The sequence below is a fragment of the Ischnura elegans genome, chromosome 1, assembly GCF_921293095.1.
Source record: "Ischnura elegans chromosome 1, ioIscEleg1.1, whole genome shotgun sequence".
NCBI classification, from domain to species: domain Eukaryota; kingdom Metazoa; phylum Arthropoda; class Insecta; order Odonata; family Coenagrionidae; genus Ischnura; species Ischnura elegans.
This window is the reverse complement of record NC_060246.1, coordinates 111,578,829-111,602,042: the sequence shown is the minus strand read 5'-3', so window position 1 is coordinate 111,602,042 and position 23,214 is coordinate 111,578,829.

Genomic DNA, 23,214 nt, shown 5'->3' with positions numbered 1-23,214 from the left:
CTTGAAAACAGAAGTATGAGGGAACTGGTACATATTACTTATTGAAAAACATAAAGAAAAAACAGTGATATGTTACAATGAAGAGCGTATTTGAGCGCAAAAAAATAAATTTTCAGAAAAGGAAGAAAAACACTCAAATAATAAAGTTCATTACTATTAGAACTTTCACTTAAATTTCACCTTTCATCTGCACAAAATCTTTTACAAACCCCAAAAATTATCATTTATCGTTTTGAAGGGAAGGGTATAGGAGTTCTTTCGGCAGCGATCACCATTGAATGTGTGCGGTGAACGTGAGCTATCACTCTTCCATGTGGTACAAAAATTCGGCAAACTGATCCGATAGGCTTGCAAATTACATTTTTTTTAGAGATGGGTCGGATAGTAGATGTCTCGAATTCGAATATTAAATCATTGCTCGAATATTCGAATACCTCGAATTTCGAATACCTCTAATACTAAATGATGAATGCTGGAATGTTTGACTCGGTTGCCTATGCAGCAGGCAACACAAGATTTTGGGGAGTAATTTTGATTTCCTTTAAATGATTCGAACAGGAATTTAGCTGATTAATGAATATTTTAATTTTATGGAAACAATTGGGCATATCATTAATTCAACTAACATCGCTTTACCCCCACTTCTGCTGCCAAGTGCTAGCTGACAATCTGAGGCATTTTGCAAAATACAAGCTCTATTCCACCGTATTTTCTTCAATTATTTTCAGTCCATCTTTGGGAGTTCTCACGAGATAAGAAGATGAATTGGAATTGCTATCAGGGAGAAACCAAATATTCTGAGAAAATATCCCTTTGTCTGGGACTGTAACAATAAAGATTTATAGCACCACTCATTAATTATAACTTGATATATGCTTTCGGAAAAAAATACCGCATCAACTTCCGAGAAGCTCTGCTGCTCATATCGAGTTTCGCCAGAATGCTAAGTCTCCGTCGTATTTTGACATTTATTTCTTTGCGTAAAATGCTTAAATAAACTCAGAAATACGTCGTGTTTGGTCTTATTCTTTTTGAAATTACGCGCACATTACTAATATTTCAATTCAATAAAGGTGTAACATCAATTGACGAAAGTCATTCTTTGACACCTTTTGTGCTAATAGATGACTCATGCAGCGGTTGACCTCCACAGAAATGGGGAACTTCGAAGCTGGTAGGAAAAAAAAAGGTCAGTGGGGAGAAAAGGGAGGGCCGGAAACACGTTTCTATTGTTCTCGTGTAACTTGGTATTTTTTCGAAGCTAAGGTCTTCGTAATATGATCCCTGCGCGAGCTGTGAACTTTTTTTTATTTCGAAGGAGAGGAAAGCCTCAGAGGGGGGGGGGCTAGTGCTGAATGGAGAGGGATACCGGATCTTGGGAAATGCGCTAATGTAAGTATCCCACGGTACTCACACAGCAGTTGACCTCCAGAAATGGGGAACTTCGAAGCAGGTAGCCAGAAAAAGGTCAGTGGGTGAGAAAAGGGTGGAGGGCGTGAAACACGTTTTTATTGTTCTCGTAACTCGATATTTTTTTCGAAGCAGGGGTCTTCGTAATGCAATCCCTGCGCGAGCTGGGACCTTTTGTTTGATTTCGGAGAAGAGGAAAGCGTCAGAGTGGGTGAGGCGAGTGCTGAATGGAGGGGGATAGCGGATCGTGGGAAATGCCCTAAGGTTGCTCTCCCACGGCACTGAGGTTCTCCTGGTGGGGGGAATCGGGGATTTTCGGATTTTTTCACCTGACCATTTTCGGTTCCCCTCGTCGAACTCTTTTCACCGCTAAAATCCACGAATTTGATGTAATTCGTCAACTTGCGTAAAACGGCGCTGCGAGCACTAAATGACTACAGTTCTCTACATTTTTCCGAGTCAACTACCAACGACGTGCGTGCGACAGTGTATGACGCGAAATTCAAAGTATTCGAGGTAATCGAGGCGGTACTTTTCGCATAACTATTCGAAACCTCGAATATCGAATACTTTCTAATATTCGAGTATTCGCGGATACTATTCGCACATCTCTAATTTTTTTCAATACTGCGCAGGGAGTGGTCATTTGCAACCAGTCGGTTGGTCGAGGGATGAAAAAATAGCGATATAATATTACAGCTACCTGGTATTGAATCATGATGAAATCATCTAACCGGAACAGGAAGCTACCTTGTTTTTGAAACAGTATTTTATTGATTTCCTGGTTTTCATGACTTTTTTTACCTCTTCTTTCCTCTTTTAATTGTGTTTTCCCCTTCGTCTACGACACTTTTGTAAACATGAGGTACCTGCCCCCAAAATTTCGGGAGTCTTGATAATGGCACAGTAAACACCGAAACAGATTGGGAAATAAATATTTTAATATTACTACGCTCTTATCTCCCCCATCGTACTTGAATTTAACAAAGTAGAACCGACATCAGTTGAATTAATTGGTTCCACCTCGTAAACCCATTAATTACAAAATGAACCACTAAAATAATACCGCTTAAATGTGGAATCGGCGTATTGAGTCCAATCAAAACACCTTATCCGAGAAGTGGCATTTCATTGTATGTGCAGATCATTCAAATGGAGGAGGTCATAGAGGCAACTTTCATCAGCTTTCATAAAGTAATTTTAGAAGGATGTTGGTGGCAGATTCCAACCAGTGGCAAAAGGTGATGAGCACAAGTTTCTGGATCCAAGATGGCCTTATCAAGCACTGTTGGAGGATCTTTGCAAGGAGAGATAGATGTAATTAGGGCTGTGACTATAATCTCTTTACTTAGTTAATTTCTCGCAAAAAATATCAGGCTAAATTCTTGCGTTAGATTTGTCCACGGCCGCCGTAAATATAACCATATCTCCAAGTACCTCCACACTTTTTCATGGCTTAGAATTCTTGGAGAAATATTTACTTGGTTCATTCTTTTCCACTCTTTTTAAGACTGAATATCCAGCATAAACATTTTACATGTGCAAACCAAAATCATCTGGTAATAATATCAGGAAATCCCTGTCATTACCTATTAAAAATTTCTCTTCTCTGTCTATTTTCAAAGAAAACATATTTAATTATTACCTCAAGTTGCCTTAACGTGGATAAATTGAATTTATTTGTGTTATGTTATTACAAGTTACCTGAAAACTTTCCGTCCAATTTTTATATTCCTCCTGATTATAACACTACGTTCACATCTGGTAGAAAATTTAATTCTACTTCGGTGTAATATTTTGGCTTCTTACTCCCAATTGAAAGGTGCCAGGTATATTTTCAATTCCTATTCTCTGAGCATATATTGGTATATTTCTTTACATTTGCTCTTATGGGAAACCCAGACATAGAACAACCACATCCATCCATTAAATAGTTGAAAATGCATAGTGAGGGCTTAAATTAACTTACGTAATGCTTACGATTCAATGCCAAACGAAACACGTTCTACCCTTCTGACACAGGGTACTACGAAACAGCTAACTGGTGAATAACAAGTGATAAACATTTGATGATAATGTAGATAGTGGACATCTCACCTCGGGAAAATTGAGTCAGCAATAGTGGTATCTATGTTTACTATTACCAGGTTAATACCACTGACTATTAACAATGATTCTATTAAGACAAACGATTAAATATATTTCATTGTTTTACAGCACGCATATATATTAAAATCAGTCAGTTTTGAGTTATACGTGCATTTCTTTTCTATATGCAATTTCCACGTTTCTCATAACGTTATCTGACAGCGAATCTCATGAGGTGTTTCTTTGGAAATTCGCTGTCAGGTAACGTTATGCGCAGAACGAACCAATTTTCTTCTATCTAGCCTAGTAGTATCATGATTAGAGATGCGTGAAAATCGCAAATGCGATATAGATGCGATGTGCACATATAAATGCGACATAGTTGCGATGACTGGACTTTTATGATATTTCTACGCGAATTTGCCTTTTCGACGGCAAAATTCGTACATTTTGTGCCGAGCGCAGTTTAAATGCTCCGCCGACACTCACCGCTTAAAGCATGTGAGCGACTGGCCAGCTGCTAGTTGGCTGGGACTCTACGTGGCCGCGAACTACAAGTGGGCGCGGGCTAGCTATACCTCCGCCACAATATGTCTTATTCCTTAATTTATTATTGTTCTACAACATAATTATTTAAAATATTCTGTATTTTGTCATATAACTGTGTTTTACTACATTTTATCATCATCTACCTCGTTATGAAAATAAAAAATAGACGCTACAAAATGCGATAAACTGATATTGAAAGTGCGATAAAATAAAAATGGAAGTGCGATTTTCACGTATCTCTAATCATGATTCTAATACCAGGATAAATATACAATGAAAATCAGCTGATCCTCAACATTGCCTGGTCAGATACTGGTGACCAAGGCTTTACCAAAATTATATCTACTTACTTACGACCGTAGAAAAATTATTATTGCCAATTGAATCCCAACAAAGTTAATGATTTTATTCTCATTCTCCGAACAAATACCTCGTATGCTTAGGCTTCTTAATATACTTCTACGCTTATTTTCTACAATTTAACAAGCAAATTCATGATGAAACATGTTGTCTTCTTGACTAATTCTCAAATAAAATTACTACCCTCTAATTTCAATAAATTATTGCTACCATTTCTTCGACTCACAGCCGGATTTATGGATAATAATTGTGATATGATTTGGTTTAATTTTTTGCAATATTCAAATTTATTTGGATATTTTTTTCAATATTTTCATTGATTTTTGTATGGAATTAGTGAAAATTTAAAGGCTGCTGAAAAGCACCACGTGTCATCATTAAGAAAAAGGTGAACTCGCAGGCAATTCACTAAAACCTGTTAAGTTATGCTGAACACTTACGAGCATCTGAGTCATTCGATATCAATCTTTGCTGGCATGATGAGCCTGAAGCCTTCTTTCCTCTCGTTTTCTGAGACGGGTCGTATTTCCTTGTGCGCGTACCTCAGTAAGCTGAAGACCTGGCAGTTGCATTTGATGAGATTGTGACCCAGAAGTAGGCTCACTGACGCAAACTGCTCCTCGACATGACAATCATTCTTAATTTCCATTACCTGCTCGAGAAAAATGAAAAGTTTTGTTGTGTGTGTTACCTCTCACCGCTTAATCCCATTAGCTTATGGTGAGGAGAGCGATAAGGAGAGGATATGCTGGTGAGGGTAGAGCTCACCCCAAACTAAGCATAGGCAAATGCATTAGGGTGCACCGAAAATTGCGTTTCTTCAGCATGAAATTCGTGCTATGCATATAAGTTGAGGATTGATAATATATTCTCTTATGTATCATAACATTCACCAATGCCGCCAAAGCCCTGGAATTTACAATTTTGGAGAAATCCACACTGAATTAGGATGAAAACACGTATATGAAGCAGTGGCGTAACTATGGGGGGGTGAGGGGTTAGATACCCCTCCCCTCCTAAGCCTCGGAAAACTAGAAAAGTATTTTTAACTATTGTCTAGTTTTGATTATTAATAACTACATCTGTTTAAAGTTAAATTTAAGGGAAAAATGATATTGTAAAATGTATTTCCAGGCCTGTCATTTATCAAAAATGTTCCCAGATCCCACGTTAGCTGGGGGTGGGGGTCTTACCCACAAGCCCCTCATCTCCCCCAAAGCATGTTCCTAGCTACGCCACTGTAGAGAAGAATTCGTTGTAAAAAAGGTTGTTGTATTGCAAAGTTGCATTGGGTTCGCTCCAACGTAGTGACTATGCCGTCATGATCAAGTTATTACTTAGGAAACAACGGCTGAATGTGCCCAATTACTTCGCTATCTTGTGTAAGCGACCGCTGATAGGAATCAGAATGAACTCACCAAGGGAGTCATTTTAAAACAGTGAATTGGCAATGCATATAGTTTTTTGTTTACCTTGTCGTCGGGGAGATCAACAGCATGTATTTGGTTGTGTCGCAAGTCGATCGTCAGTTGACGCGAGTTTGGGTACTCGTAATAGAATCCACCGTCATGATGATTTCTCCGGATGAAGTCATTCTCCGAATATTCCAGCGATTCCAGAATCTCCTGCCTCAAGCCGTTAGTGACCAGAAAGTCTTGGTACCAGATGATCTTGATCCGGTTGCAGCGGGTGTCGACGAGGCGCAGCTTGGGCAAGTGGTGGCGGAACTCCATGGGCAGGAAGTCAATCTCATTGAGGGCTAGGTTTATCTCCTGGGCGGATTTATAACAGGCAAGGATGTAATTATAAGGCTGCACAATTTTTATAAAATCCCGTAGTTTACGGTAGATTTTAAGAGCAAACTCCCGAGGAGTTCCTGCACCTCAGCTAACATAAAATTTAGACGGTCGAATTCTAATCCGGGTTTTTTTTTTAAATATTCACATTACAATACAATAGATGTAGCCTTTTTTCTTACATTCGTTTCATATTTGGTTTTTTAGAGAGGGTTCCCCTGTATGGAGTTATTCAAGTGCTTTTTGTGCCATAAATGCATGAGCGCTCTTGGGGAATATGCGGCTGCTGTGAGCTGTTGTTTAACACGTGCCCTTAAACGCATTTCAAAAAGTTATCGAAATGCATAAGAAATTACTGGACGACCGAAACACAGGAGTTAAAACCAAACTCAAAGGCGAGGCCATGTATATTATGACGGAATATGTGGAGAATTAGTATCGAGTTGGTGGCTAGCTCGCAGACTTCCCACCCAGTTGGTCCGGGTTCAAATCCCGGCATGATGGCAGAGATTTTGGAGTGCGCGACAGTGTCTTCTACATCTACATTATACCCCGCAAGCCGCCTAAATGGCGTGTGGCAAGGGGTGTTAGGACACCAGCCGTTTACGGCTAAAAAAAATGAAGGGCTCTAACGAGGTTGGGACTAGCGTTTATTAGTCCTTCATAGTTCGGGGGAAAGACGAATTCCCATATCTATCCGTTCGGCAAAACATGTCTCTTAATTTATCGCTTCTATCGGACCTGAAAATATACTGTGTCTCCAATAATATGTTCTCTGTGTCGCTCTTAAAGATATCCATTCTCAATTGTTCAAGCAATCTAAGCCTAGCGCGCAGCCTCCGAGTATCCAGCGGCTCCCAGCCTAATTTGCTTAACATCTGGGTAACACTGTCTGTACGCCCGTAGCAGTTTTTTACAAAACTCGCAGCCTTCCTTTGTATTTTATTCAGTTCGCGGATTAAGTCTTTCTGCACCGGATCCCATACGCTCGCTGTATATTCAAGGTGCGGTCGGACGAGAGCGAAATAGCGCCTTTCTTTTACTTTCTTATCCGAAAATCTTTCCACAATACGCTTGACGAATCTCAATTTCTTCAGGGCACTTGTCAGGGTCTTGCGGAGAGCACTTCAAGTGCAGTTCTCCGCCTTTCGGATAGGACGTTTAACTGTTGTCCCTATTGGCGCAATTCCTCGGGAGTTGGCTGATTCCGACGCCGTGTTTCTCTCCAACTTTCCTTTTCTACTCTTCACTCAGGGCGCAAATGATCTTATCTGTCAGCCGCCTCCTCCAAATACCATACCAATATGTGGAAAATGTCTATGACTCATGGGGAGTGTCACCTCGTGGTCTTCTTGATCATAGAAGCATGGGAATCTACCCTATGTATTTCAATTACTTGTCACTCACTTATTTGAAACATGCAGTATAAAAATATAAAATCATGATAAGTTATCATTCATCGCAGAGACTCAAGAAATATATCGGATGTCATAGCTGCCGAATATTGAAAGCCCTCATTTTTTAACTGTACTGACGCAATTATAACCTAGGTATTAAGTTCAAAAAATAGAAAATAACATTGGGAAATCGTTTCATATACCATTGTTGAGAATTAAGTAACCGAAAATAATATTCTTGAGGCAGGATGATTTCAAAGAAAAACTTTTTCTTGTAAAACAAACATTTTTTCCCGAAAAAATTCGTTACTTTCTACTACTAGGGCAAAAAATGTCTATTCCTCGCTTAGAGTTGTCCTTACAACTGAATTATTTCTTCAAAAGGGGAATAAAGATAAAGTATGCATTCATTATTTGTTAATACAAAACACAGACTGTGCTTAAAGCACAGCATAAAAGAAATTCTTGTGAATTTACTTCTAAAGATACATTTAAAAACATTTCTGGCAGTGACAGTAACCGCAATTGTAGCTGTGGCTAGTTCTTTTTTATTGCGTTTGGCATACGTAAATATATTATAATTTTTAAAAGTGACTGAAGTTAAACTCAGTTACTTTATTGTCAAACATACTTCTTCCATCTGTTCATCTAGTTATTCAGTTCATCGCTTTTCAAACTGTACCAAATTATTCCGTACGATAACAGAGAACGAGTACCATTATATTTTAGCACGAGTGTATGTTTGTACGTATGAACGATCTTCTGCCTTCCGTGCATGTTTCATCAGCATTACTTTTGAGGTAGGTGCTGCCTAGGCGTAGGTACCACTCACCTCGACGCTTTTCAAGGATTTCAAACCGGTGGAGCATCCCCAGATGACCAAGCGGTGATCGACTTCCGGCGAGCATTCCAGTCGTATCTTATTCCTAGAAAAGTCGAGGGTTTTGACGTTGATGAGGTAGGACAACTTGCCGAGCTGGTGACCGCAATGGTCGGCCCACGTCAGTCGATTGTTGGAGAGGTCAACGTGCTGCAACGCCGATCGACCAATGGCGTTCAACGCCGGTGAACACGTGGATGGGAACGAGCCAATGTGGTTCCCGCTCAAGTAAAGTGTCCTGAGATGGCCGTAGACGTCGTGGATGGCGGGAGCCGAGGTGAGTTCATTGTGTGACAAATCCACCTCCAGTAATCTAAACAAAGAGGGTGGGAAGGCGATTCCTTTCGGAAAAAAATTAAATCGTTCATTTCATCTGAAAACCAAGTAAAAGCACTGTCAATCGCATTAAATATATAGCATTTTGTATAGTGAAATTGCAATTTCAATATTTCTCCACTTTTTTTCAAACTAACTCCCAACTTAAACTTGTTCCTTCAATTTGTTTTGTTTATAATACGACTGTCTCCCTATCATTTCCTGTATCTCAAAGCCTGAAGAGTATCCCGTGAATAAGGTTTAAAAAACGTGGCGATGGCTAGAAATTTTTAAAATCCTATATTTGAAGAATTAATAATATCAAATCTAAATGGAAACCAGAGCAGGTTTAATCATATTTAACTTACAAATAGTTGATATTACCGCAAACCACCATTGCCAGGTTATTCAAAACCGGGATGGATAATATTAGTAGATTTAAAAAAAAACTTATACTTCAGTGCTTTACAATAAAGCTGCCTCCATCATTTATAGATTTATAGGTTAACATTAGATGAAATCTATTATAGTGTGTCAAAATTTAACAACAATAATGAAATTCGCTATAAAAAAATATTTGACTCAGCCGGTATCGCCGATCAGGTATTCTAATCAGTTACACCATCAAGCAATCTCAAAGAATATGGCTTGAAGGTGTACCTGGGTAACATATCTGATCAGCAATCGGTATATCCGGGTTCGTATCCCGGATTCCCCAAGTATTTCTTTCAGGGCGGAATCCATCGTTGGTGTCCATTAACTTTGCACCTGTAAACGTGATTGCGTACAAAGTCATTTTTTTCATGCAGTGTTTCGTAAGTCAAAATAATCATATAGCTACCTGTGTCTTCCTCAGCTCCGCAACCTGACCCCTTATAAAGTTATGGGAAGCGTTGAATCTTTCTAGGTAACTCAAATCTCTGAGAGCGTCAGAACATAGATTGGTCAACCTGTTCCTCGAAAGGTTGATGACTTTGAGGCGCGGTAGAGCCAGAAGTGGTAACTCACGCAATTGGTTTCCCTCCAAGTTGAGAGTAAATGCGTTTATGAACTGAACAAAGCCCCTCCCTATTGTCTGGTTCATGGCCTTGAATATTTCCCTGGGCAGAGTCTCCATGGCGTTATGGCTGAGGTCTACACTTATGAGGTTGTTCAATTCAAGTAAGAAGTGCACGTCCAGTGTCTTGATCCTGTTGCACGAAATGTTGAGATTTTCCAACTTAAGATTAGCGGACAAGAACCCTTCTGGGAAATGCGTTAGAGTGTTGCCGGACAATTCGAGTGAGGTGAGAATTCTGTTTGTAATAGAAAAGTTTTGGAGGAAGTACTGGCAGCTTGTTCAGAGAAAGATCAACGGCCAGCAGCTTTCTGAACCCGTAGAAAAAGTTTTCCGGAACTGAGTCCAAAGAATTGTTTCGCAACAATATCCGAACACCGTGCATGCCGAGAACTAAAGTCTTTCCACTGATCAAAACTCCCGGTTCTGACTGAATAAATTTGGGAAACTTAGATGGATTAATTTTTTGTAAACTTGTTCCTCCCTGATTCGTTTTTTATGACATATGGTAGCTAATGGTAAAGTTTTTAAGGGATGAATACACTGTTCACTATTTTGTAAGGATTAATATAACATAAAATATAGAGGGGAAGGGGGGTGTAGGAATGGTATAGGAGGGGGTTTAGGAGGTGGTATAAAGAGCTGCCACAAAAATCTAGAATATGGGTTTCCTTTAAAACAGTGGCATATCGAACAGGAACCGAAGGTAAATCGTGGCCATTGTTCACTAAGACAACCATTAAACTTGTCTTCGATCTATCGATGAATAGCCTCCATTGGTCTGGATCATTCTTAATCGCTAATTCCCTCATAAGTCCTTCAATATCAGTGCAGAAAATCAGATCATCATTTTCATCATCCGCTGAAAAAAAATTGAGTAGGGCTGACTGTCTGCCTCTGTAGTACGAAACATTCACACTATCGGCCAAAAGATTCCACTGCTACAAATGCGAGCCAAGAAGTTGTGCTTTACCCTTTGGTAAGTCTAAATCTTGTATTAGATCACTTAGGTCCTCGTGTTATGGGATGAGGTGCCCTTTTTGATTAGTCTAGGGTTCTTCTACATCAGGGCTGTAATATTCATCTCGATGGCTAGGACCTGCTTCCACTTCCGGTGTAGCTTCGTTCACTAAGACATCAGAATCATCGAGGGTGCTACTAGCTTGAGCTTTAGGGATACGAATAGCATCAGTATGCTTCACCGGGCGAATTGCTAACGGTAAATTCAGATAATTCATTTCAGGATTGTTTTTTTTTTTTCATAGTGTCGGTTTCGCAAAAATAGCAATTCGTTAAATGGCAAGTAGATTCAACTCAAACCATTGGTACTCCTAAATTTAGGGAACGATTTCCCCAGTTTAGCCATTCACAAAGACTTCTATGACAACCACTGCAACAGAATTTAGGGGCCCACGATTTGTCTCGGTCACCAATTTTACACCCGAAATAAAGTTCATAAGATTTTCGCACAATTGCAGTCATCGCTTTCCTTTGGCCTTTAAACACTAAATCTCCACAGGTGTTACAAAATGAACTGGGATGGTTTTTGCAGGATTGCTGAATGATCGCGAGAAAACACTTAATCGCTCGCAAAATAACACACTAAATCGAACACACGCTAGAGAAATAAAGAAAGAACTTGTAAGATTATAACCCGACACGCAGGAAAGAGTGTGATGTACTGAATAGACCATTGGTTTATTTCATAGATGAAGATCAGCAAGTGCGACTGCCAGACACATGAAGACACGTTAAAACGTGCCCAAGCGTGTCAAAACATGTGGTGAATGACTTTTACAGCGTATTTCCCAATTTCTCCCAATGTATTTACAATGTATTTCCCAACGTTTTCCAATGTATTTAATGGAAAGGTCTCAGCTCTTACTTTAAAAGTAAGGAGGACAACGAAGTCAAATCATGAGCCCTCAAACGCTGTTACAATAATATTTTGATAAATCTGATTTGTGTTCAGATTTTTTTGGCAGATCTTCATACCACTTCCTAGCGGGGAAGGGGGGGATTCGAGTGGTACCACTCATATCACCACCACCACCCCTTCCTCTCTTATATTTTATGTTATATTAATCCTTACAAAATAGTGAACAGTGTATTCATCCCTTAAAAACTTTACCATTAGCTACCATATGTCATAAAAAACGAATAAAAATTGTTATTTTAATGTTTTTTAAAGTTTTTTTTTTTCAATTTTCACCCCCTAATCTTTTCAACCCAGTGAAGTTTGTCTCTCTCTTGACCCTAATTGCCTTAAAACGGCATTTTTTTCAATCATAAGCAGATAACATTAGTAAAAGTCACTTGAAAAGCGATAAGTTAAAATAAGGGGTTGTTTTCCCCATTTAGGGGTTGCGTACATCAAAATTAATGGTGACCTAGGTTGTGGTAATACCTTAGAAACAAAACATAAATAAATATGTTCAAAGTTTAGAGGTATGTCAAAATTTTTTGTATATTCCATTCTGTTCTTATTGTAGCGGTACGGACCGGAGCCGGCCCGACGCATCATGTTTTAACATCGCGGCTGGGGGGGTTACGTCTGCGCGCACACACAATTTTAGCATTTTTTTTTGTTTAAGGAGTTCTATACTAGATTAATGTAAAGGGTTTATTATATGTGTTGATTGTAGTATATTTTTTTATGTATGTGAAATTGTGTGAGAGTGGATTTCCGGGAGAGGCGACGCAGTGGTTCTCTCCCGGAATGCGTTTGAAAACCCGCCTTTCGGCCGGGGAAAAAGAGGGCGTTGTGGTGCACCAGAGGTGATTGTGGGTAGTGCAGAGTTTATAAAAGGGAGAGACGAGAAGGATAGCTCTCTCTCTCCTACGGTCTGACACGAGATAAGTCAAATAGTGGTGTTCAGTGACAAGCAGCAGCAGCCAAGCTACGGCACGTGGAGGAGGCAGATACGAGGACAGCTCTTCAGGGGTGGCGAGAACACCGGATAAAGGAAGTAAGCTTGGAAATTACCAAAGCCCGAATAGATCCTTTTGTGTCCAGATTGTTCCCCCCTTTGAAAGTCCCAAGTGTGCTCCCCACAATAAGGCCCTGGTGAATTTACTGTTAGCTGGTCTTAGTCACGGCCCTGCAAGACTTAAGTGCGGCACGTGGTGAAGTTTGAGCATAATATCTGAATGTTAGTGTCACTTGGCGGATCATTGAGCCCGACTTCAAGACGGGTGGCCACGTGACCAGACTAACGCCCAATTTATACTTGCTTTGCACGTAAAGTTTTTTTTGTGTAAGTTTGATGTCACTATTTTTTACGTTGCTTATTCGCCAAAGAGCGTGGGTATATTTTGTTGTTGGAAACATCAATTTTTTATAATCATTGAGAAAGTGCTTTTGTAATTTTGAAGGAGAAGCCGAAGGTGAATATTTCATGTTGGAGGTGACGCCGATGGATTTTGGAACGGGGATTTATTGTGTGTGTTTGGGGGAATGCTTTAGTGTCAGTGTAAATTTTGGAACCTATGGTAGTTCAGTTATTAAAAATCAATTGTAAAAGGGATGTCATTGAAGTTATTTGTTTTGCTATTGCCACGATTTCCTTAAATCCTGTTGTAAGTGAGTGTGCGTGCAGGCACGAACAATTGGGGAACTTGATTTTAAGCCCGGATACGGTAAGTCTCCGTAGGGGCAATTTTTCTATTTTGGGGGAGTGGAGAGTTAACAATCATATGTACGGGGAGATATCGAACGAGAGGCGAGCGGGTGGCTCTCGCGGTTTGAACCGTTACATTATATATATGTTTATATATACATATTTCTTTAAATTATATTGTATTATATTAAAAAAACCATTTGTTCCTTCTTTATGTATAAATATTGTGTATCGTCTTATTCTCTGTATTTTATATTGTTTCACACTTTTTTTTAACATAGCCCTGAAGATGATTTAAGAAAATAAATCGAAACGTTGGCTGCTAACTTTTGTATAAATGACCTATACTCCAGGAAATACCATATTATGTAAAAATGGAGGGTGATAGAAAAAAACGGAGGTCATTTACGGATTCAGCGACCCAAAATTAGTCAGCAACACCCTAAATTATAGCGGGGCATATTTTGAACTATTTTTTTACAGAACAGTGTTACCTATAGTGAGGGTTTTTTTGAGGGTTTTCGAGATGATGAGATTTATCAAACTTTTCAATACTATTCTTGACGAATGTAAAAATTATATAATTAATAGTAAGAAAGAATGGATTTCAATCATTCCGGAACTAGCCACAATAAGAACTTTAAGGAGTCACCCGCAATGCACAAATGTGCGATCGAATCCCGAAATCGTATACCAAACCAAAATAAATCCCGTCATATCGATTTTGATCAAGATGATATGATTTTGATCTAATTATATATACTTATATAAAACAACTAGACGCCAAATAATGAAATTTTTCCTTTTGCGTCATTGTTTGCCTACTTCTGATGAGAACGACATCATTTCTTAAGCAGCCTAATTCTTTTTAACAATGCTTGCAGCATATATTTCTCAATCAAATAAGAAATTTTTATTTTGTTTGTAAGGAGAACTGCCACTAGAAAATGAATACGTAAAGGGAGCACAGCAAAGAACTTTTACATTTTATAATAATAATAATAAGTTACATTTTCTAAAAGAGGAAGTGCAAACCAAGATATAAATAATAGAATTACATTGAAAGGGAAGAGCGACCATGAAAGCTTTAAATTATTTTTTATGGGATAATCATACGGGCTGAAAAACTATAGCAAAAATATAAATATATTGGTAGAAATTGATGTAACATATGGAGTAGAGCTATGGAGCATTAAGGAAAAAAACAAGTAGGTTATTAACGAGTGAGAGTATCAAAGTTTCAGAAAGGAGTTCCAGGAGGGGTTGACTTGTTTAAATTAGAAATGATACGATAATAAATAATGTTGCGTTGGAAAAAAAAGGTCTAGTCGACGAGGTAGAAGAGTAGCAAGTACTCCAATTTTTACCATGTTAACAGAATGGATGACACCTGATGGTCCAAGATCATTCCACTTCAAATAATCCAATATAAATTAAATTTGTTGCTCGACATTTTTAACTATCCTGATTTTTTTATTATTGGTTCCCTCCAAGTAAACAAAAAAATTTACAAGCCATGCTTTTTTGCAGTCATTTTTTACAAGTGCGGCTGGGCAAATTTTGATGAAAAACGTGGTTTGCATAAAGTTTAATTTCTAAGCTATTTTAAAATTTACCAGAATAATTCAAAAGCCAGTGTGTCCAGCATGAAAAGAACTCTAGGAAATCATTTTGAAATTTGGACAAGCAAATATTAGATTAGTGACCTCCAGAATAACTGAGAAGAGGAAGACCAAGGGTGAATTGGAGACAAGGAATACCGAGAGCAATGGAAGCGCAAGAGTAATGAGAGAAGAGGAGTGTCATGACACAGAGAAATAGAGGCTGGGTGAAGGAAAACGTAAAAATCCTAAACAACCTGCTGCACACACATATTGCACTGTTGCAGGGTATCCAATCTACGAACCTACGCCTTGATACACGAGTCTACTGATTGCCACATGAAGGCAGGTGGAAGGTATTAGTTCCCCATGTATAGGTAATGTATTATGTGCTCAGTTATAATGAGGCATACTTTTAAGTAAAAGTTTCTGCGCGAGAATGATCGCAAAATATCAGTTTTCCATTTCTTCCTCGAACCTTCCTAGTAGTTCAAAATTGGTCAAAAATGAGAGAGGCAAAGTATAATTTCAACATGACCACGTTAACCCGTATCAAATTAAGGTTAAAATTTGGAAATATGAGAGGAATTTGTGATAAAGTTGGAGATAAATGAAAATCGTTTGCTGTACCCTGTCCCACCTTGGCAGAAATGACGAAGGAAGAAGAGATCAGGTCTGACCTAATCTGACAGCACTGAATATAATTCGATATCAGGTCTGATCAAATCAAATGATAGACTTGATTTAATTCTAGATCGTAGCTGCTTTATTCAGACAAGAGATGATTTGATTCCTGGTAAAACTTGTCCAGCTTGGATCAGAAATTTCCGTGTGGGTAGCTACGGTGTCATCTCATGATACGCCATCATTTCCTCTCGGTATCTTCCTTTCCCTTACCGCCGAGAAAGGAAAGGAGTGCAACTCCTCGCAGATGGATTTTCTCAAAATGCTATCCGCTCTTGAGTCCACCATGTCTCCCCCTCCCCACCCTACCCGCGTAACCCCTGCAGCATTTCCACTCATCTATAGCACGGCATCGTCCCATTCTTTCATATTCCTCTTCCTTTCCGCCGTCTCTGCAATCACTTCCATCTCCTCGATTGATATCTCTTCTCTTCTCCTCCTTCCTTCATTATCAATCCTTTCTCACTTTCATTTACACTCTTTTCCTCTCCATGGCAAAATATCTTTTTCTCAATACAATCCTGCCCAAAGAAAAAAAATTAGTATTGTTTTCAGCCCTAATGCATGCATGCATGATGAGACTGTTGTTTCTCTGTGGCGAATTTCATCCTAGGTGTATATACGAGGGCCGTTTTTTTCAATCTCCGATGGGCCACAAACAGAAGACGAAATGATTGATTAAAAATCATTTCATTGGTAAATATTGAGTACACTTGTGGTGTCCTTTCGACATAATCGCCTCGGCGATTGAGGAATTGGCCGTGCTTGTGAACAAGCTTTACTATATCTTCTTCATAGGATGTTGCCGCCAATGACTTCCGTTTATTTTTGCCTTTGCCCTGAAGCCTATGGCCCGTTTGAAAACGCTTCACTTAGAGACACATCTTCATTTCAGCGTAAAGTTGTGAGTCACACGACAATAGGTCGGCATTCCATGGTGTGTGATCGAAAGTGTCCCATTGAAATTGCTCAAGGAGTAGTTGGTCTCCATCAGCGCTGAGATGATGGTCGTTGCCATGGATCAGAGCACTTCCAGAAGTCAGCATGTCTCCTATTTTTTTTATGGGAATGGACGTAATGTTTCACACTGTTCTATCCACACTGCACTAAAAAAATTCTCTTTTATCGGCACAATGGTCAAGACATGTCAAAGCTGAAGCCATTTGGCCAGTTTTCTGGCTGTCAATCCGCAGTGCACACTGGGCGGGAGAATCAATTGAGGCAGTGTAGTTAATAAAATTGTGACAAACCTTAAACTAACAACATACGGTCAGAAATTACTTGAGCGTGTGGTGCGGAGGACGCGCAGTTGCCCTATCCGCGCAGTAGTCTGTCGCTTGTATGGTGTTTTTGCTGAGCTATCGGAGGTCGAAAAAAAAACGGCCCCCTTAAGTTTGCTCCCGTGCGCTTGACTGCGTGCCAAAATACTTGTTTCGTGCAGTGATTTTTTAAATGATATTTTCCTTGCTTTCACTTACGTGCGAACCAAATTTGGCCGCTTATATTAGTAATAAGCAGTTAGTCTTATAGGGGTGTCGAAGTTCTATGTTTTAATGACTGAATCGTCCGCAAAGGCAATAAGGTTGATTTTCTATGGAAAGTACGCTCTCGTTTACCTCTGCTCAGGGGCGCACCTAGGAATTAAGGCTAGGGGGGGTTTATGTGCAACTAATACCGGGGTGTGTGGGGTTATGGAATAACCACCAGGATAAGCGGTAGGTGCGAGATTAACGAATTGCGGAATTTAAGATAAATGGTACAAAATGGTGAGTTTTACGGCTTTCTGAGGGATATTTTATTAATCCTTACACTATTCTATTAGTAATATCAATCCAATTAAGTAAAATGGATTAAACTTACTAATTTCTCGGAGCTCTGGGGGGGGGGGGTTTTTCCCCCCCCCCCCCCCCCCAGAGCGCTGGTTTATCCCCCAAACCCCCCTCGCTGCGCCACTGCCTCTGCTTATACTATACATCTGTTCCACCGCAACCATAAAAACGAAAGCGACGTCATTTCGATGGAAGAATGGCATATGACTGGGATTCACGTAGACGGCGCACGCACTTCGGGACGAGGTCTTTGGCCGCGTAATGAGGGCTTCCATCTCGGAGAATTGAAGAGCACGCCGCATCCACGGGAGTGGTTTGCGAGAGTGCAGTGGCTTACTTTCTTCCCTTGGGACAAACCGTCTCGCACGACGAGCGGAGCGTGGCCTGAAGAGGACGCGTCTTTTTCTCTCGACCGATCGCAGGCATTCTCTCTTTCTTTCTTGAAGACGTATTTGATTTTAAGCTGAAGCCATCATCTTGAAATTTGCGGTCGGCAAGGTATATCTCGGTCGACTTTTACCTGTATCTCAAACATCAAAAAATTAATAACTCAGAAAGCACCGTGGACCAATTTTCAACTTTGAGGTAAAGTAGAATTTTTAATAGGGTCAATATCAAATATACTTACTTAATATTCCAAGATCATGGCGCAATTTTTAATAAAAAAATATGACTGCGAAATCTTAATCCATCTTTTTATTTGTGAATATTCTATGTGTAATTAATTTTACATATAGCTGAGAAGTTGTTTTTCTATATGATATATGAGTTCGACAGGGTATATCTCGGTTGACTTTTTTCTGTATCACCTCAAACATCAAAAATTAATACATGAGAAAGCACTGAGACACAATTTTTAACTTTGAGATACAGTAAAATGAAGAATAGGATCCACATCACATACATCTACTTAATACTTCAAGATGAGAGCATGATTTTTAAGCAAAAATTATGGCTGTGAAATCTCAATAAATAATTTTTACTTATGGATATGTTACGCGTATTGTTATTACACATGTATATTTAAAGTGGTTTTAGTATATATATGATACGTACACTAGCATTTGTGTATTATTTTTCTATTTTCCTGTTGTGTTATTGGATTAAGTTTTATGCCAGTCTATGTTGTATTACTAAGCTCTTCTAACAATTTCAAACATTCTTCTAAGAATTTTTCTTTTTTCCGAAAACTAATTGTACATTTTATACGTTGGTAATATCATTCGTCAACAGTGGCGGATTCGGATTGGATCTGAGGTATCCTACAACCCCCCACCCCTAGCTAACATGTCGATATCGATTTGGGGCACGAAGATAGAGCGTATTTCAATTATTCATTATCTTCCTTTCATTATTACTGACATGAATATTTTGAATTTCCCTCCCGGTTATATTGTAAATACCTCCCTAGTTACAGTGGTTGAAATACTGGTACACAAACACGAACGTAATTACGTACTCAAACTACTTTTTTTTAATGGTACGATGCTATAATAAGAATTAATGCCGTTCAAAGAATAAAATGAATTACTTTTATATAAATTAAGGTTAAAATTTAATCCGATTAAAATTTCGAGTATGCAATTTGTAAATAATAAACAGACGATAAAATTATATGATTTTATACCAATACAAGTCGATTAATAGCGTATCAGTTTATATTTCTCATAATTTTTCAATTATTAGCAGCAAATTCTTAGTGACGTTTTGTATTTCCTTCCCGATGCCATCATGTGTAGAATTGTTTCGGCTATTGCAATATTTCTTGTACGATTCTCTGCTTCTACTGCGACCATTAAAAGACCGTTGTGTATCGTAATATTTTCCTTAGGTCACTCTCCCACAGAATATTACTAAAAGCATTTTTTTTTTTTCATTTTTTGTGTATTCTGTTCTTATATATATTTTAAATTACATTATTGTAAAAAAATGCTATCGTAACATTTATTTATGTAAAAATATTGTATATCTTTGTTATCTTTGTATTTTATATTGTTCATATGTTTTTCTTTCATAGCCCTGATGATGGTTTAAAATAAACGGAAACGTTGGCTATAACTTTTTTGCATAACATATGTTGACTTACACTCCAAGAAATATTTTAACATAAAAGCATTTTCATAATTTTGTCGTCATTTATTTGTTTTAGCGAACAGACGACCCAGTCATCGCCGAATGTTTGTCTCATCGACATCCCTGGTGTACAATCAAAAGTCCGAGCGAGAAGCCTTTTGATGTTGGCCGTGAAAGGTCAACAGGTGCGCAGTCAAAGCCAATCGATGTGTTGGGGTCCGTCCTGATTGAAATGAGAACGACCAGGGGGTGGGGGATGCGGCGTGGGCGGGTAGGGTGAGGGAGAGGTAGGGCGGGGCGGAGGGAGGAAGCGGCAGGGCCGGACATGTGCAAAAGAGACAGCGAAAAAGCGAATCATAAGGATTTTATACGAATCAAAATTCACTGACTCTTGATTTACTTTGTGGTATTCCATAATAAGTTTCCTGGATATCAGACAATTGCTTATACCACTTATTTTTTTATCAGAGCGCGACCCGTAAAAAAGCAAAAAAAATTAAACCCGAAAAATCATCTCGTAACTAGGTAACAATAATAAGATAAACAAATCATAATTTGCGCCTGAAGATGATTTATTTATATTTTTTTATAATATTTCTTGGAGTTTAGGTCAATGTAAAACAAGTTATAGCCAACGTAACGTTTTTTTTACATTGACCTAAACTCCAAGAAATATTATAAAATGTATTAAACAAGGTCAAGAAAGAAGAGGAAAAAAAATAATAATTTTAATTACCTGAAGATGATGATAATAATTCATTGAAACCCAGATCGCGCTCTGATAAAAAATAAGTGGTACCTATAAGTAATTGACTGATATCCAGGAAATTTATACGAATCGTTTTGTATTATTGAACTTGAACTCTTATCAGAAGCAGTTCAATAATTTCACATTATTCCGAAGCCAGGAAATGCATATTTTAACGTATTGTCTTTCTTCACACTCTTTTATTTCGACCGACCTAGGTCTCAGCACATACTTTCTATTTCCAAGGATGAACCTTGGAAAAGGCATTATGAGCTGAAACCTAGGTTGGTCGAAATAAAAGAGTCTGGAATTAAAACTCATTGATTTGATTATGCTAAATATTAATTCATAATTTCTTCAGAGTTAAGCCGGAAACCTTATATTTTATACAGAAAATGCAAATTTCAATTAAATTTCGAAGGAAACAATTATCATAAAAAAGTTTTGCACTCAGCGAGTTAACTCCTGTTCATCTAAGTGTAGGTGACTACCGAAGGTAATCAAAACTCCGCTCATGAGTAATTTTTTCCGTATATTGTGATTTTCGTTTGGGTTTCCTGTCTTCGGACATATTCTATCAGGCCTATGACCAGCTCGACTCAATTATTCCTTGCAATTTTGAGTTTATAAGACTAAATATTTCATCGGTAATATCTTGAGGCATGGTAGCCTGATTAAGACAGCCCTGGAGAGACAAGCATATAGAATATCTTTATAATAACAATAAAATGCCTTTATTCGGGCGAGGTTGTGACTAAGAAGTCCCCTCTTCTACCTAACCCCTTGATTGCGTCAATGCAAACATATCAAAAAATTATAGGCAAACGTTTACAATACAAAGGATATATAATAAACCCTATTTGTGAAATGCCAAAAATATGAACAACAGTATGTGAAAATTTTGTGGAAAAAGATTTCTGTTTTTGGGAAAAAACATTAGGATAAGGGTGAATCTTCAGGTAAGTTCTCAATAAAAGCTGGTCATAATAGGTTAAAAATATTGGCGGCTTTGGTAGTTCATAATTGAGCTATAGGTCATGTAATTATGTTTTGGAGCAGTGTCATACGCATGAACTTATATTTTAAGCTTACTGTTCAGATTTGTGATGGGAGAGCCAAAGCGCCTCGCGGGAGAACAATATAAATGTTTACACATTTTAAAAATTCATTTATGAATTGCCCCATTTTTTTTATTTTTGGATTATTAATTTAAATATGATCAGCGTATAAAATAAATGTTAAGAAAACTCTTGAGGTGGAATATTTAACAAAAATATCAAACAATATTCTTTAAATTTTAATATATTTATGATATAAAAAGGAATTCGAACATTTTTGCGCATTTTCAGCCTCAATTAAAGTTTTTACTTTCCATTTAGCTATAAATCATGGCTCTATGACAATTCAATGATTCGATGGATTAATTGACGAATTTACATGATTCAAGGCTCGTTTTTTTTTCAAAAATGTGAGCAAATTTAAACAGGCATGAAACGCTCAAAAGGAATTTGTTTCATAAGACAGTCTCGGAGTATTTATTAATTTGGAGGTGAATATTTACTCATGCAGAAATTTTCATAAAAAAATAATGGACAAATGTTTTTTGATTTGAGGTGGAATGAAACTTTATGATGAATTTCAAACGGATTTGTTTTTTGAAAGAACGCCAAAAAATTTCACAAGTTTTTTAAAATTAATTTAGGTCATTTTGACCTTTAATTATTAGACTCTTAAGCTATCAGTAACGACATTTAAGTCAAGTTGCGACAAACAAAGTTACAGAAAAGTATCTGGGTAGGTAAGCGGCAACCTGCTTAAAGAGATTTGTCTGGAGAAAAATAGTACAAAGACAATGGAATGATTTAACCGCCAATAATAAATAAGCTATTTATTTTTACTTTTTATATTTACAAATCCATACTTTTATGGCATGCTGGTACTCAAATTGTAGTAAAATTAATGTGAAAATATGTCTTCACTGTTTCTTCGGGATTTAAGTGGTCATCAGATAATGTCATTACAAGATTTTTATGATTGTATAATTTTTTTCATCGAGCATCTTGCGTATGCATATGTTTACCCCTTTATGCCAGTTCCTCTCGGTTTCAGCCCAGTAACGACTTCCATATTGTGTCTGGAAATAGGCATACTATCTCACAGAGAGAATTTTTCAAATTACTACAAGGAAAAGATCATGCAAGGATACCAACTACATTGGAGGAAATGAAGCGATTAGCTTTGAATTTTCTAAAATTTATTTAGACAATGTGATGAATGTGCACAAGATTCAGGCGAATCAAGTAATTTTTATATAACCTTATATGCTCAAGCATTTTTTTTTTTAAGTTATACTGTATTTCTTCAGCGATTTTTTTGCAACCGTATTATCGTAAATAAAACCCTTGTTTAATACATTTTGGCTATTTTGAATTTTAAAAATACTTAAGACCAATCGTTACGTAAATGGTGTAAAGATGCATTTGATGCACTACTGAAATAATTCATATACCATTTTTATCCATTAGTGGAAGTAGAATTTTTATTCTTAGACAACTTGACAGGAACATAAAACGAAATTGGAAAAATAATCATTTCTCTCCGCCCTATACGCTGACAGGGCAGCCGGGAAAATTCTCGCCTGATAGTAGCAACGTATTGCGCGCTTGGCGCGGCGAACGAAAGCGCCTTAAATTCGTTTTCTGCGTCCATTTCCATTTCATTTTCTTCTTTGCACAATCGAGTCTTCCCACACCCTCCGTAAATCCCAACCCCCCACCCCCTCAATGCCTCCTCCTCATCCATCAGAA